Consider the following 16,388-nt stretch of genomic DNA (forward strand, 5'->3'; position numbering starts at 1 on the left):
AAAAGTTTCTCATCCATGTTTATTGAAGGCTCAACATTTAAACCTGTTTTCTCTTTTGTTAGCTCTATCCCTCTGGCATTGCACACCTGCTGCAGCAGGAATCCCAGCGCCGGCCAGCCAAGGTCAGCTGTGTTAGACTTGTTAATGATGTGAGGCTCTTCGTTCATTGCTTTGTCAATGCAGTTCTAACCCCAACCTGATGAGATCGACCCTCCTGACGATGCCAGTGAAACATTTTCATTATCTATCTTCATCTAGAGGGTATTCCACAGCTGGGACTCTTGGATTCTGCCAGCTTCATGTACTTTTCTGGTCCACTTTCTTGATCCAGAGCGAAAAACCAGCTGAACTCATTTATTTTCTGATTATTGAAATTTTCTCTCCCCCCCCCCTCACTTTTCTTATTAAGACTTTGAGCCTTAGATAAACTTCCCTGAAAAGCACCAGATTTCAAATGAGTTTGGTATTCAGCATTTTAGGATTAATAAAATATTTAAGCTCCTCTGTCCAAAAATCATTGTAGCATTAGTCAAAGGCAAACGAAGCAAGCATGAATATTGATAGTCCTAGCGTGCAGTCTATAGTTTCATGTCTGTGTACATAGAAAACTTAAATGTAGTTTTGGTTGGTTTATTTCTCAAGATTAATCTGTGATCCTTACTCACTCACAACTTGCATTGAAGCCAATGGGACCCTGCTTGAGTAAAGGACTTCAAGATTTGGTTCAATAATAATTCTTGACATTTACAAAGCACTTCCATCTCAAAACACTACCATAGCTACAGAATTTTCACAAAAGCTCAACACCCACAATCGGGCCAGGTTTTCAAGCGATCTCAGCTTCCATTTAGGAATGTTAATGAAAGCCAAATTTTCAAACGAAACACTGAGCTCTTGGAAACCTGGCCCTTTATGTCTATATCTATATGTAAATCTCTTCACCCACCACTGTAATGCATCCACCTCTGAGGTAGAACACAGTAGGTGGCTAAAAGAACATGGCAGCAGTGCTAAACAGTTTAGGGCAGGAAGTGTCAGAGAATGCCATAGAGCACTGAAACAACCAGGAGAGTTAAGTAGTCAGGATGTAACAGGGCACAAAATACTGTTACCATTGACTTCAGTGAGACCAGGATGAGGCTCCGAGATTGGAATTTACCTAAGACATCTGCAATCTCATGGGTAGTGCCATAGCCAAAATGGACAGGACCTCAGTTTTCCCAACCCCTGAGCAGCATTTCCAAGAGCATAATGACCATTAGAACTTCAATGGGAGACTGGTTTAATTCTAATTCACAGTCAGGGAGAGACACCTACTAAATCAAATGCCTCATTCTCTTTCTGTAGCATCCAAAAACAGACCAGACCTGACCCTGCATAGCCAATAGGAGCTGGCAACATTGTGGCCTGGGGTGGTATCTCTGAGGCTAGGTCTATACTACCCGCCTGAATCGGCGGGTAGAAATCGACCTCTCGGGGATCGATTTATCGCGTCCCGTTGGGACGCAACAATCAATCCCCGAATCGGCGCTCTTACTCCACCAGCGGAGGTGGTAGTAAGCGCCGCCGACAGAAAGCCGCAGAAGTCGATTTTGCTGCCGTCCTCACAACGGGGTAAGTCGGCTGCGATACGTCGAATTCAGCTACGCTATTCACGTAGCTGAATTTGCGTATCTTAAGTTGACTCCCCCCTGTAGTGTAGATGTACCCTGAGACACTTTAGGGTACTCATTAAGGCCTGTTTGCGATTTTGTTTATTGATGCACTGTAGGTGGAAAATCTCAGCCCTGAAACTACATATATATGCGCAATCTGCTGAATATTTTTCAGACACAAATGAAATTTATTCTAATCATGGAACTCTAGTTCTCTTAATTAGAAAGTGTGCTAAATAGCCTTCTCCTTGGGCAATTCCCAGTGAACAAGTCAGAGTTCTGATCACTGGAGTTTTGTGATAATGAGACTTTTAGTTTGACTTACAAAAGCATTACCTTTACATAGCTAGGATTTTAGCTTCACAGATCCTGAGAATTACCGCCCAGGCATCTACCTTGTCAAGGGGCTTAATTCACAGTTCTGGGCTCTGTTTATTATTTTGGGAATGTTCCGTCTGTTGTTTATGGATCACTCAGATTATCAGTGTTATAAATCATGGAACACTGTTGTAACCAGTGGGTGAGGGGAGATTGAAACAGGAGAGGGAAATCTCACCACACCAGCCAATGAGTGGTATCTATGGGAAGCATTAAGCCAGGGAAAAGAAGGGGAACTCCCAGTCTGTGCTACTTTAACTCCTGAGTAAAACAACTGCAAACATTCTAACTGCTTGTGCTGAGTTTCCAGTCTATCCATCTGGAAATGTCCTCTAGCCAAACGCTTTTCAACTGAGAGGAAAGGTGCATTCCTGTTTTTCTTCCCAAATGTTCCTATTTATGGCTTTCAAGTACAGGTAAGTATCCATTTACTTAACATTGCATACTACTACAGTGCAAGCCCAATTTTCCAACTGCCATTTAACCAAACCCCAGGATAAACCAAAGTCAGTTATGTCCTTTTATTCTTACAAAGCTTCAGGTTCCAGTTCCATGGCTGAAGCTCTATTCCTGGAAAGTATAGGACCTCCACTGGACTTTACTTTCATGATTCGCTCCTGAAAAAGCTAAGTTCCACTGCTCCTGGAAAACTTTGATGGAGCTGCAGAACTGAAGCTTTTCATTATCAGAACCTGTGATCTATAATGTTTTCTAGGTCTGCTTAGATCATTTGAAAAATCAAGGTTTAAACTTGACAGCTGAGATTTTCAAAGCCACACGAAGGATTTGGAGGCCCAGTTTCCATCAGCATCCACACCTCTTAGATGTCTTTGAAAGTCTCAGACTAACTAAGAAAAGTGCAAACATGTTGTGTTGTCAGTAAAGCAAAATTAGTAGCTGAATTTTCAAAACATCTCAGTGTGTTGGCTGTGGTGATCTTATGAAAATCGAGGCCTGTATTTATGTTAGGATTGGTCAAAAAATTTCTATTAAAATTGTTTTCAATGGAAGTTTGGGTTTTTGACTAAAGGAAATAATTCGTTTGACTAAATGAAAAATGTCTGCTTACCAAGAAAAATGTTGTGTTTTCACTAAAAAACAATTAAACCAAACCAAGAATGTTTCCTTTTTTTTTTTTTTGATGAAAACTCCAAATTTTCTATGGGAAAAAACCTTTCCTTTTCTAATTAGCTCGAATTTAGGGGCCTACATGAGAGTTGAGCTCTTTTGAAAACATGGCCTCCGTGGTGGGTACTGAGTGCTTGAAAGTCTGGCTCTGAGGATTTTTTTTTTTTAAATTGGGTCCCACATGATGTTTCTGTTGCTATTTTTAGAGAAATAGCTAGTGTCTCTAAGGTGCCACAACTACTCCTGTTCTTCTTTTTGCGGATACAGACTAACACGGCTGCTACTCTGAAACTAGAAGAACAGGAGTACTTGTGGCACCTTAGAGACTAACAAATTTATTAGAGCATAAGCTTTCGTGGACTACAGCCCACTTCTTCGGATGCATCCGAAGAAGTGGGCTGTAGTCCACGAAAGCTTATGCTCTAATAAATTTGTTAGTCTCTAAGGTGCCACAAGTACTCCTGTTCTTCTTTTTGCGGATACAGACTAACACGGCTGTTACTCTGAAACTCTGAAACTAGTAACTGGAGCTGCTCAAACGGTTTGCCATGGAACCTGACATTTGCCCGTTTGCAGATTTATTACAAATGTGAAACTCAGATTAGATAAATGTAGAGATTGCCAAGATCCATGAACATTTGAGCAAACTTGGACCCAGTCTGCAGTGAATCTCGCATGATTTGTGGATGTGCATTGGTAGGATACAATTCTACTGATTCTTACACTTAGGGCTAAGCTCTGTTTGCTGCGGTGGTTTCTGTAGCTGTTAATGTTTTGTCTCCATTTATTAAGTTGGAGACAACGACGCACTCACACTGGAGGAAAGAACCCTCCAATGAGAAGAAATAAGTGAAGTTTGGTGCATTCATAATGAATATAGATATTATTTGGCAAACTTGCTAAACAAATTATTTCCTTTCAGGCTCCCTGCAATGTGTGGTTGGCAAGGCTTCCTCCCTGCTGCTCTGCCACCTGCTTTCCCTACTGCCACAGCTAGTCACATCCACTGTCTCAGCGCTCCGCTGTTCAGATTACAGCCCTGTGTGAAGCTTCCTAGACTTCAGACTGCACATATGTGGCAGTTGCAATAGCTGCTATTGCATGTGGTTTAAATTCAACGGAACAAAAGTATATTTCAAAATGTATTGTGTGAGCCATGGGAATATTTCCCTCTGAATTGGAAACACACTTTAAGGTATCAATGATCTTCACTGTCTCGTAATGGGAATCCATTTTCCCAACCACACTGATGATTTCATGTGTCTATTTATCTTCCCTGGGTGTGCTGCCTCAGTGAATGAGATGGAGGCAGGTTAAGTAGCTAACATACTAGACACATTATAGGTGAATTTATATGGAACCTTTCATCTTTAAGGAAATCAAAGAACTCCCTATCTTTCTGTATCTATATTACTAGTATTTGTTTCCTGTAGTGCCCACAATATGTTAGGTGCTTTCCAGACTTAAAGGCACAGTCCTTGCCCGAACAGTATGTATGTATGTATATAAATACACATGTGTATGTGAAACACATTGAATTTAAAAATATGAGCCACTACTACTTCAGCTAAAAACAGTCCCATTAACTTGATACCAGTATCCTGCGCAAACTTCTTACATGAGGAAACATTCAGGCCAAATGCATCTTTGCCCCCCTCCCCCGGTGGCTGCACACATAAAAGGATTATGAGCATGTATATATTATAGACGGAGCTGATTAAGGTTAAGGCTGCTTGTCACATTCCATATTAAGAACCCATTTTCCATTGCTTATAATTTTGCCAAACTTTAACCATTTGCCTGAAATTTTCTATGCTATATCTACTTCGGGCTGAATTATTATTATTTTTTTTTAAGTTTCACAAAATATGGTTCAGCCATTTCCAAAACTAAGGTGAGAGAAAAGTATGTTGTTTTGCCACTGTTAAAAATATTCCTATGGCCTCTTTTGTTGAGATGCTTTAGCACCTCCATATTTTGGAGCAGGGATTTGAAATTTGGCAGGGGTGCCTTTTGTGGTAAAGATACGCCTTTGGTTATTCTGGGGGGGGGGGTGATTGGCCAAGTTATGAGCCTTTGAAAAAATATAATTTCACACATGCTCAGTAGAAAGTTGTTAGAATTTGGAAGCTAAATTCTCCAAAGATTCCGTCTACACTGAGCATGCTCCTGCCCAGGGTTGAGGGGCTGAGCTGGACTTTCCCTGCAATTGCCGCTCTCAGATGCTGTGTTGCGCTGTGGTGTTAGTCTCACTGTTCTCTGGTGCCTGTCTCACCAGTGCTTCTCTCAGTGTCCCTGCTGGCTCCCAGGAGGAAGCAGCCTGACTCTCATGTAGAGGGGCCAAGAGCCAGACTTTGTGGGAAGGGGCAAAGGAGGGAGTAGATAGGGACAAGATATCTGGGACTAGGACCTGGCCCTTGGGGCAGAAACTGGGACTGGCTGGGAAAGGAGTCTAGGAACCAGGAGGGGATGGAGGAGAGAGACTGGGACTGAGAGCAGACAGGGATTGGGAGTTGAGGGTAGGGGAGGAGAGAGGGAGACCTGGGACAAAGCATATGCCATGGGGAGGGGGAGCACAAGAGGGGTAAGAAACCATTTGGCTGGGTTTCAATAGTGTTCAGTAAATATGTAAGTCATGAGGCCTAACACTGAACAATGAGGATAAAACAAAATCTTGACTAACTGCCCATTCAGTGATCACCAGCATTATGTGTTCTAAATGATGCAGGGGAAAAGAAGTATGTAATCTTAATGAGTATGCACAAGGGGACAAAATTAAGTTTGCATAGGCAACCTTCATTCTGTATTTGGGGTCTGATTCAGCAGGTCCCTGTTTCCTTTCCACAGCTGGGTAAGGGTTTGAAGGACTGGGCCTTTTATGTGAGGTGGTGTTTTTTATTGTGTAAAGAATTTTATCTACGCTCATTCTCTAAAAAACAACTGCAGGCTGTTTTGCTGTGCTGGCATACACCAATATCTGAGCAAACAGGTCCTTGGACTCTTTGAAATATCCCCTCTAGTCTTCTCTCATTGATTATTCTCACCTTCCCTTGCTAGCATAGTCCTGTGTTGTAACCGGTTTGATGCACCTGAGTTGTTCTGGAGGATAACTGGCCTGGAAGAAGTTGCACTCATTCTAATCCTCAAGACTTCTGTGGCAATCACTGCCAATGTTCACTTTCTCTCTCATTTCACGTGTGCTTCCTTTCTCTTTTTTTCCCCTTTTCTACTGAAATAAACATTTCAGCTCAAATATGTCTTTAATAAAAGTAAAATGGGTCAGGAGCCAATTGAAAGCCCAGGAAAGTGAATTCCTCTTTATTCATTAAAAAAGCAGAGCATGGACACTGGAAGTGCAAACTCCCCCATACTGCTCCACTCACATGTTCCATCCTTCACCTACAAGGATTCCTTTGTCTCTCTTCTGGGGCATTCAACAAAGGGGCCAATTGGGCTGGTTTTCTGATGCAGACACTTATCCATTAGACACTAGATTTGCAACCGATGCGATTATTCCACACTAGACACCTATTTAATATTTTCAGGTAATCTTGATGCCTTCCCCAAAACTTGTGTCATTGGCATTGCACTAGACTACTACCTCAGACCTTGCAGTCAAATATAGAAATACCCATGGATGTATTGGTGCATCTTTCTAAAAACATCTCTAGGGGTTGTCTTAGTGTTCCATGGGTGAAAAGTTAAAACTGTGATATCCATCATATCTCCTTTCAGTTCTAAGCATTCTGCGTGCACAGACCTTGTGTAAACCCTTAAGATGGGAACACACACACACATCTGTTCAGGATTTACCCTGGCCCTGATGCTGCCCTCCCTGAGTCACCCTTGGCCCATGGAGCAGACTCCAACAGCCAAGCCTCTAAGGGCAGAAGCCTTTTATGTTCTTATTTTTTCCCCATTTTATTCATTTGCAGTCACTACTGCTGCCATTTGATACTTGCAGCCAAGCGCGTCCATCTTCATTATTCAGGCTGTTTGTGACTGAATAGACCAGTAGACAAAGCTTATGTACATAAATGCTGCAGCTCACTAGGCAAGGCACAACATTTGAGGTTTAATAACTAAGTGCCTTCAGGCATTTTCCAGCTTTTGCAAACACCATTCCCCCCTGGGTTGGAAGCACTTTAGCAGAGAGCAAATAAGAATCAAGTAGTTTTCCTGAGTGGGTTTTCTAACGAAAATAAAACAATGTGACAGCTGGGTCGATATGGTTGTTAGGCACTTTTGGGAGTGGGTGGTGTCAGTGGGGTTTCCCTTAGAACCCTCTCCCATGTCTCCCTTTATTCTCAGCTGCTCCAGTGGCCGATGTTGGGCATCTCTAATATCCCCTTCAAGAAAGTCTGGAGGCAGCTTCCTGCAGAAACTGCAGGGTCAGTAGAAGGGGATTGTTGATGACAGACAGGGGATGCGCCTTGGCTCTGTGCTCCCTCTCTGTGGTACATTTTAATTCGCTCCCCAGCCATTCTTTTCCATTTTGAACATGTGGCCCAGTTCTACAAACCCTTCACCTCACAAGAGTAGTCCGTACCTCACACAAGTAATCCCACCAAAGTCAATCTGCCATACTCTCAAAGCGTTGCTCAGGTTGTATTCAGGCAAAGCTCTCACTGAGCTTAATGACAGTCAAATCAAGAATCAGGACTTCCAGATTTGGGCCTTAGAAGTCATAGGGAGTAGATATCTATATCTACCTATATCATACTGCTGGAAAGAAGGGAAATATCAGAATTCAATTCCCCAAAATATCCTGTATACCTCTACTAGATTTGTTACTAGCAGCACTAATTGAAGCCACAATGTTTGAGTGAGGAAGCAACAGTGTATTGCTACTGCTGTAGTTCTGAGTGCCTCAGCTGGTATATTCATCTAACTTCATTGCCATCCTATCGAAGGAATACCAAGCTTTTAATCATCTTAGCAAAAGAGTCTAGACTGCGGGTACTTCAGTTCAGTATTTCCTGGCAGGAGCTTAGGATTTCTTGACTAGGGCCCTAAATTAGGTATAATTGTATTGCAACAGGACTAATGTTGATTATTAATGTCCCTGTATTGATGTAGCAGCAGCTTCAATAATTAATGATTAATCTGACTGCCAAGTGCCTTCTGCTGTCAGTCAGTATAGATCAGTCCAAGCTGAACATACTGACAATTATAGGCCCTCTTGGTTTAAATTGTGACAATAGAGTACAGATCTGCGACCAGACTGTGTGTTGATTTTATACCAGCTTCATGTTGCTTTTGTACTTCCCAGATTTTAAGGTGTTCCAGGGCCTTGCGTGGTCCCCCAGGATAATTTAGAGCAACTCCAGAGATTCCTTTAATTAATGGCAGCTTCCACTGGGCTGCTCCGCAATGCACTGCCTCTCCTCACCCAAAACATGTCCCTCTTATCTCCTGCCACTTCCCCATTATGCCCCTGCACTGGGGGTTACATAGTAGAGTTCCTGAACTAGGGTTATTCGTCAGACCTCTTTAAAGATGCTTTATGGTTCCAGAGTGGTGTAGAGGCGTCCTGGTGGGAGATGCCAACAGTTCCCCAAGAAACATTTAAGAGGTGTGCATCAGACACTGGTATATGTGGCAAAGGAAGGATGCAATGCTACATATGAAAAGGGCTAGTCAACAACATAATCTAAGAGGCAGGATGGTCAAGTGCATAGGGTTACAGCTTGGGAGTCAGGAGATTCATGCACAACACATACATGACTCAAACCAATGCTGAGCCCCTGGCTTCCATGAGCGCTAAACTCACTCTTGAACACTACCAATATTATCCCAGTTTAGAGAGAGAGAGAGAGAGACAGAAGGTGTCGCTGTGCTAAAATCCAACCTCCTAATCCAGGGATGGGAAATAGGGTCATCCCTAAACACAGGCAGGGTCTCCTGATGCTAGCCCCAACCCTGATTCTAAAGGTTCCCAGCAGCTATGCGCCAGCAGCAGCAGAGACTAGTGGTAGAGCTTGCTAATCCTTTGCTGCCTGTATTTTGCTTCCATGCATTTTACTTAAGATTATCTGGGTCCACAGAACTCAGTAATAGTTGGGTGTGCTGGCTTTCCTGGTTGTTTCTCCCCAGCTTTACGGAACAGTCTCAGAGAAAGGCTTGTTACCTGTCTGCCAGGGCTCATTTTTACAAATGAATATTGTCATTGCAACATCCTGCTTTCTGGACCTTTCGATGCATCTGCATTGATTGGGCCGTGAAAACATTAATCACTGTGAGGGGTGGTTTTCTGGGTCATAGCCAGTGAGTCAGTGAATCTTACGCTCGGTCTGAAAGAAGAAAATTTAAACAGCCAGCCAAAGCATTCAACATCTATGATCCTGCTGGTTTGTTTTAATTCTATGGCAGCTCCTGCTCAAGGATTTAGTTGTTTGACAAACAGAAATTCAGGTGCTGTTTGACCAGGTAAGAAACATATCCAGCTTTTGGGGGGGTTATTTTAACTTGCAAAGTCCTTGTACTTTTCAGCATGCATGGAATTGTAAATTGTCCTTTGCATTGATATGTTGGTACATTGTGCCTCTAACTTGTTTATGACTTTGCAGCTGCATGAAAAAAGATGGACTTCTCTTGTCAGTAACATTTTCTCTAAGGGCTTTTCTACACAGGAAAGTGTTACCAGTTATACTGATATAATTATACTGCTATAATCCCCATGGGACACTCTTATTCCACTATAAGAGTTAGTCTTTTGGTATAGCTTAAATCCTTCCTAAGCAACATAAGCTAAGCCCCAAAAAGGCCGCTTATACCTGAGTAAGAGTGTCCACACAGTGTGTTATAACTAGTATATCTAAATTGTTTTAAATTCACACCTTAAGTTATACTGAAGAAACTTCTCTGTTTAGACAAGGCTTAACTGGTCTGGAAAGGCAGAATACAACTTTTCCTTGTGTTGTAGTCAGTAGCTTTAAGACATTATCATTGTATTAGGAAAAATGTAAATAAACATTTGAGTTTCAGGAACTATACAAAGTTGGAAAATTTTCATTTCAATATGAAATTATGAATTTGGCAAATTGTATATTTACATCCACACACTTGCTGGGCTAGATAATCCTATGTTCTCAGAGTGCTTTACAAAGCTGAGAAAGTATTCTTATTCCTGTGTTAAAGATGGAGAAACTGAGGTGCAGAGAAGTGCTTTGCCTGAGCTCACAGAATAAGTTTTTGGGGAAGACAGGAACAGAATTCAGGGCCTTGATCTTGCAAAACTTAGGCACATTCTTAAGTGTAGGCACATTAGTTGTCTAACTGATTTGAGATACCTCTGACTTTAGTGGGAGTACTCATGTGCATAAAACTGAGCAGAGATGTGAGTTTGCAAGATCCGTCCCCATGTCTCCTGGCTATCAATCCCTTCTTCTAAACATTAGAAAATTTGGCCTCTTGCCAGGAACAGGAAAACTACTGAGAATTTTAAGGCAGAAACAAACTATAAATGTTGCCTTTTTTGGTTTAGGGGTTAAGGTGCAGGATCATGCCTCTTCTTCTCCCCGAGCCTGCATTAGGCATCAGGACATAGGTTGGAGCTGACTGGATAGACGTGAGGCTAAAGAGCTCAGCTCTCATTTAAGTAGCTAAATAAGGGGCAGGTTATCAAAAGTGCACAACCCCAGCAGCTCCCCGTGTGCCATTTAAAGCCAGATTTTACCAAAAGCTCAATAGGTGGAGTGCTGAGCTCTTTCAGAAATCTGCCCAGTAGCAACTGCCTGGTGGGGACACAAAGAAAAGCCATGGAGCAAAGAGAAGAGTTTTAGGAAAAGTGTTCTGGAAGAACCTTTAGAGAAGTGCGGTAAGAGGCAAGGGTTGGGGTTTTCAAAGGTGCTTAGCATTGGCCTAACGCCAATGAGAGTCAATGAGAGTTTTGCCATTGACTTCCCTAGGGGCAGTTAGACCAAAACGGAGGGTGAGATTCTGCGCTCAGCCTCTTACAGCTGCAGCACAGAACATGCAGCCCAGGGAGAGGCAGGACTGAGGTGGCATTAACCCCCCTCTGGGCCATCCCCATTTTGATGTAGCCAGCCCTGGGCACCTGTCTAAGGTACAGCAGCCTCCCCGAGCTGCCCTATATGCTGCCCTGGAGCCCAACCCCTGGCATACCCTTCCTGCCCTCTTATGACCAGCACAACCCCTAAACCAAGGCCTGCCAGGGGTCCTCAGAGGACAGCCTATGGCCATCTTCCTCAGTTCCTCATGGGCAGGATCCCCTGGGAGAATAACATGAGGGGGAAAGGAGTCCAGAAGAGCTGGCTGTATTTTAAAGAATCCTTATTGAGGTTGCAGGAAAAAACCATCCCGATGTGTAGAAAGAATAGTAAATATGGCAGACGACCAGCTTGGCTAAACAGTGAAATCCTTGCTGATCTTAAAAGCAAAAAAGAAGCTTACAAGAAGTGGAAGATTGGACAAATGACCAGGGAGGAGTATAAACATATTGCTCAGGCATGCAGGAGTGAAATCAGGAAGGCCAAATCACACTTGGAGTTGCAGCTAGCAAGAGATGTTAAGAGTAACAAGAAGGGTTTCTTCAGGTATGTTTGCAAAAAGAAGAAAGTCAAGGAAAGTGTGGGAGGCAACCTAGTGACAGAGGATGTGGAAAAAGCTAATGTACTCAATGATTTTTTTTGCCTCTATCTTCACGAACAAGGTCAGCTCCCAGACTGCTGCACTGGGCAGCACAGTATGGGGAGAAGGTGACCAGCCCTCTGTGGAGAAAGAAGTGGTTCGGGACTATTTAGAAAAACTGGATGAGCATAAGTTCATGGGGCCGGATGCGCTGCATCCGAGGGTGCTAAAGGAGTTGGCGGATGTGATTGCAGAGCCATTGGCCATTATCTTTGAAAACTCATGGCGATCGGGAGAGGTCCCGGATGACTGGAAAAAGGCTAATGTAGTGCCCATCTTTAAAAAAGGGAAGGAGGAGGATCCGGGGAACTACAGGCCAGTCAGCCTTACCTCAGTCCCTGGAAAAATCACGGAGCAGGTCCTCAAGGAATCAATTCTGAAGCACTTAGAGGAGAGGAAAGTGATCAGGAACAGTCAGGATGGATTCACCAAGGGCAAGTCATGCCTGACTAACCTAATTACCTTCTATGAGGAGATAACTGGGTCTGTGGATGAGGGGAAAGCAGTGGATGTGTTATTCCTTGATTTTAGCAAAGCTTTTGATACGGTCTCCCACAGTACTCTTGCCAGCAAGTTAAAGTAGTATGGGCTGGATGAATGGACTATAAGGTGGATAGAAAGCTGGCTAGATTGTCGGGCTCAACGGGTAGTGATCAGTGGCTCCATGTCTAGTTCGCAGCTGGTTTCAAGCGGAGTGCCCCAGGGGTCGGTCCTGGGGCCGGTTTTGTTCAATATCTTCATTAATGATCTGGAGGATGGCGTGGACTGCACTCTCAGCAAGTTTGCAGATGACACTAAACTGGGAGGAGTGGTAGATACGCTGGAGGTAGGGATAGGATACAGAGGGACCTAGACAAATTAGAGGATTGGGTCAAAAGAAACCTGATGAGGTTCAACAAGGACAAGTGCAGAGTCCTGCACTTAGGACGGAAGAATCCCATTCACTGTTACAGACTAGGGACCGAGTGGCTAGGCAGCAGTTCTGCAGAAAAGGACCTAGGGGTTACAGTGGACGAGAAGCTGGATAGGAGTCAACAGTGTGCTCTTGTTGCCAAGAAGGCTAACGGCATTTTGGGCTGTATAAGTAGGGGCATTGCCAGCAGATCGAGGGATGTGATCGTTCCCCTCTATTCGACATTGGTGAGGCCTCACCTGGAGTACTGTGTCCAGTTTTGGGCCCCACACTACAAAAGGATGTGGAAAAATTGGAAGGAGTCCGGCGGAGGGCAACAAAAATGATTAGGGGGCTGGAACACATGAGTTATGAGGAGAGGCTGAGGGAACTGGGATTGTTTAGTCTGCAGAAGAGAAGAATGAGGGGGGATTTGATAGCTGCTTTCAACTACCTGAAAGGGGATTCCAAAGAGGATGGATCTAGACTGTTCTCAGTGGTACCAGATGACAGAACAAGGAGTAATGGTCTCAAGTTGCAGTGGGGGAGGTTTAGGTTGGATATTAGGAAAAACGTTTTCACTAGTAGGGTGGTGAAGCACTGGAATGGGTTATCTAGGGAGGTGGTGGAATCTCCTTCCTTAGAGGTTTTTAAGGTCAGGCTTGACAAAGCCTTGGCTGGGATGATTTAGTTGGCATTAGGTCCTGCTTTGAGCAGGGGGTTGGACTAGATGACCTCCTGAGGTCCCTTCCAACCCTGATATTCTATAATTCCTGCACCAGAGGAATTCTCCCCTGGATGGAAGCAGAGCTTTAAGAGCCCCTTTATACCACTCTGGCCCTTTTACCTGGCATAAAGGGCCTGGCATGGGGATGAGAATTAAATGCTCTGGCAAATCCCAGCCATGCCAGATATTGTGTGCAATGGACGATTTTTGCTTTCCACATTTAGTAAATGCTGCTTTGGTAGAAGTTTGCCACACTCTTGATTAATCTCCTAAAATGTTAGCCTCTGGGTACCCTCTACACAAATTCCTGTGCCTAGCTCTGGCATCTGGTATCAGCAGTTCAACAAGCATTAAAAAAAAAAAATAGCCACATTTACTTTTCAAGAGGAATGCAGCTGGAACGTGGTACAACATATGGCCTTGGGGAGGCACATTTGGTTCATTTAGCACAGCTCTCTGGCCTGTGAATGTTCAACACATTTTAACATTAAAGTCATCAGATTGTTGGCACCATTCCTGCTCTTCTTCTTTTGTGTGAAGTCTACCGTGCAGTAAGGGAGAACGGCGTGGATCCCATACAAGCACCAGCTCAGGGGCTTCCGAAATCCATTCCTGCCCCCCCAAAATCTTAATCTTCTATCAATAGGGATCAGTAGAGGCAATTTTGCTGATGCATCTCAGGAAAGGGGGCAGGTGGCAGGGAGTTCTCCCCATGTTCCCCACCTTGCTCTGACACAGTCCGAGTTGGTGAACTTGCAGGACGCCAGACAAAACCCATTGTTTTCTGTGGGCTGTGGAGGACAGGGCGATTTAAGGTGTATGAGTCCGCAGTGCCCATTTAACTCCACAAATATATCTAAATTCAAGGAGTGTTTGGGAAGGTCAGATTTTTTTACTCCCTTTTTGTTCTGGAGCTGATCTCCCACAAAATGGTCCTAATTCTGCGGGGCACTAAGATGCCTTGATTCCCATTGACTTCAGCGGAGGGATGAGGAAGTTCAGGTTGGGCCCTAAGGCCAGGCCTTGCCCACTCTTCTGCCGCTGATGCCAATAGTAGCTTTCCTATTGAATTCAATGGACACAGGATCACACTCTCAGAGCTCAGCCTGCAGAATGCAGATTTAACTACAGCAAAGCGAGCATTTACCTTTTCCCTCCATCATGAACCGTTCATTTTCGCTTGGCTTGGAGGAGAGCAAGCAATTGCTATCAGTATCTCTTTTTAAAAAAAGACATCAGTCTCACTCAGCAAACGTAGAGTTCATTTAGCCTGGTTAAAACTATTCTCTGTTACATTCCGCTGCAATCGCTGAAAGCTGAAGAGTTCATCAACAGTTTAATTCTCCAGGTCTCTGGCTCACAGGATTTGGGGAGAGGAATAAGCAGGTACTTTTTATTTAAACACCAAAAGCATGTCAGAAAAGATTAAGCAATTGCCTTGTGAATTGCTACAGAGGAAAGCACACATGGATGCAAGTGTCAACTGGGTTGATGCGGTTTGCCACTTCAGTAAATGAACAATGGCACCAATCTTTGCCCTGAATTTGCTGTGGTCAAAACCTAGCTACTGGAGCACTGAGGAGTGCAGTCTCATGTGCCTCTCCACTCCAAATGGTAAAACAAGGAAGCACAGAAGAAATGTGACTTGGGGATAGGAGATGTATGAACAGCCCTTGGCTAGCACAGGTCTGAGCATTCCCCATAGCTTGCTGTGAAGAAACACGAGAGACTTTTAGCTTAGGCTCCAATAATAAGGTGTTCAGGAGGAGAAGTGACCATGACCTGAAACCCTCTATCCAATGGCCAATGGACTTGGGAGACATTTTAGAGCCAGATCCGAATTTGGTGCTTCAGGCCCATCTGCATTAGTATAATTCCAGGTTCTCTGAACTCATTGTTGCCAAGACATGATAAACCAGACTAAAATATATAAGATATTGGGTGTTCTTTGTTGAACAATTAAAAGGCAGTCAGTCCTGTTTATTTCACATGCTACAGTAATGTCTGTGATAGTGCTTAGATGGCAGGAAGGAGAGATTTGTATGGTGTTAGATATTTTTCTACTTTGAAAGAGAATATCAGTGAGTGAGTTTTGTGATCTTTGTTCCATAAGTTAGTGGAGAGGTTCTAGATATGTCACTGAAATCGCTGTCACGATTTTCACCCTTTGAAAAGACCGAGCAGAGAATGAGCATGGAGAATGCATTTTCTTCACACCCCTAGCTGTGGTTTCTACAGTACAGGGTTGAGTCATATCCGCAGGGCATTGTAATTTGTCCTGCTGTTTTCTATTCAGTGAATAAACAGGGGTTTCAGCCTCCAGAGTTGTTAACCCGGCACCTTCCATGAAAACTACTTATTTTCAAAAGTGAGTTCAGCCAGTGTTCCTAATGATGAAATTCCACTATCTGGAATTTTAAGAAATATGGAATGTCCCTACATTGCCTATTATCCTCTGCAGCAGCTATTTGATTTCCACTTTCCAATTTCTTTTCTTAAAAATGATTGAAACAAACAGACACAGCGAGTCTTCCAGGCTCTATATAAAATTCAGTGCCCCCAAACTTCATTAAAGTTGGCCAGTGGTGCCTCATGGTCTTTGGGGACAGTGGGTAAACTAAATCCTCTGAAAACCAGGAAATGAAGCAAAGTGTTTTGACATATTCTTTCAAAAGCAAAAAAAAAAAAAAAGAAGAGCAAGCAGAAAATGATGTTTGTCAAAATTCTACAAACAGAAAATCTCTTTGCACTGTTATTCCCTTGCTGAAGGTGGCCACTTGTACAGCTGAAAGTAAAAAGCTGCCATGAATTACAATAAACAGAGATTGACTGGGTTGTAGCCCATAATGTATTACGTATTTATTTTTTTATTTTAATTGTGAGCAGTCTCTGAAACATTAACAGTGTATAGATTGCTAGGCACAGCAGAAATAATTAAAATGAAGGGGCCACATGC

General features: G+C 43.4%; 1 long non-coding RNA gene across 3 annotated transcripts in view; it reads left to right on the forward strand.

The window, feature by feature from the left end:
- The first annotated feature begins 9,501 nt into the window (after positions 1-9,501).
- LOC128825737 (uncharacterized) overlaps positions 9,502-16,388 on the forward strand; it is a 70,051-nt gene continuing 63,164 nt past the window's right edge. For all 3 annotated transcript variants that reach the window (XR_008442709.1, XR_008442710.1, XR_008442711.1), the window contains exon 1: positions 9,502-9,590. This is a non-coding gene — a long non-coding RNA (uncharacterized LOC128825737). The remainder of the gene's footprint in view (positions 9,591-16,388) is intronic.

Source organism: Malaclemys terrapin, chromosome 18, assembly GCF_027887155.1.
Source record: "Malaclemys terrapin pileata isolate rMalTer1 chromosome 18, rMalTer1.hap1, whole genome shotgun sequence".
NCBI lineage: Eukaryota > Metazoa > Chordata > Testudines > Emydidae > Malaclemys > Malaclemys terrapin.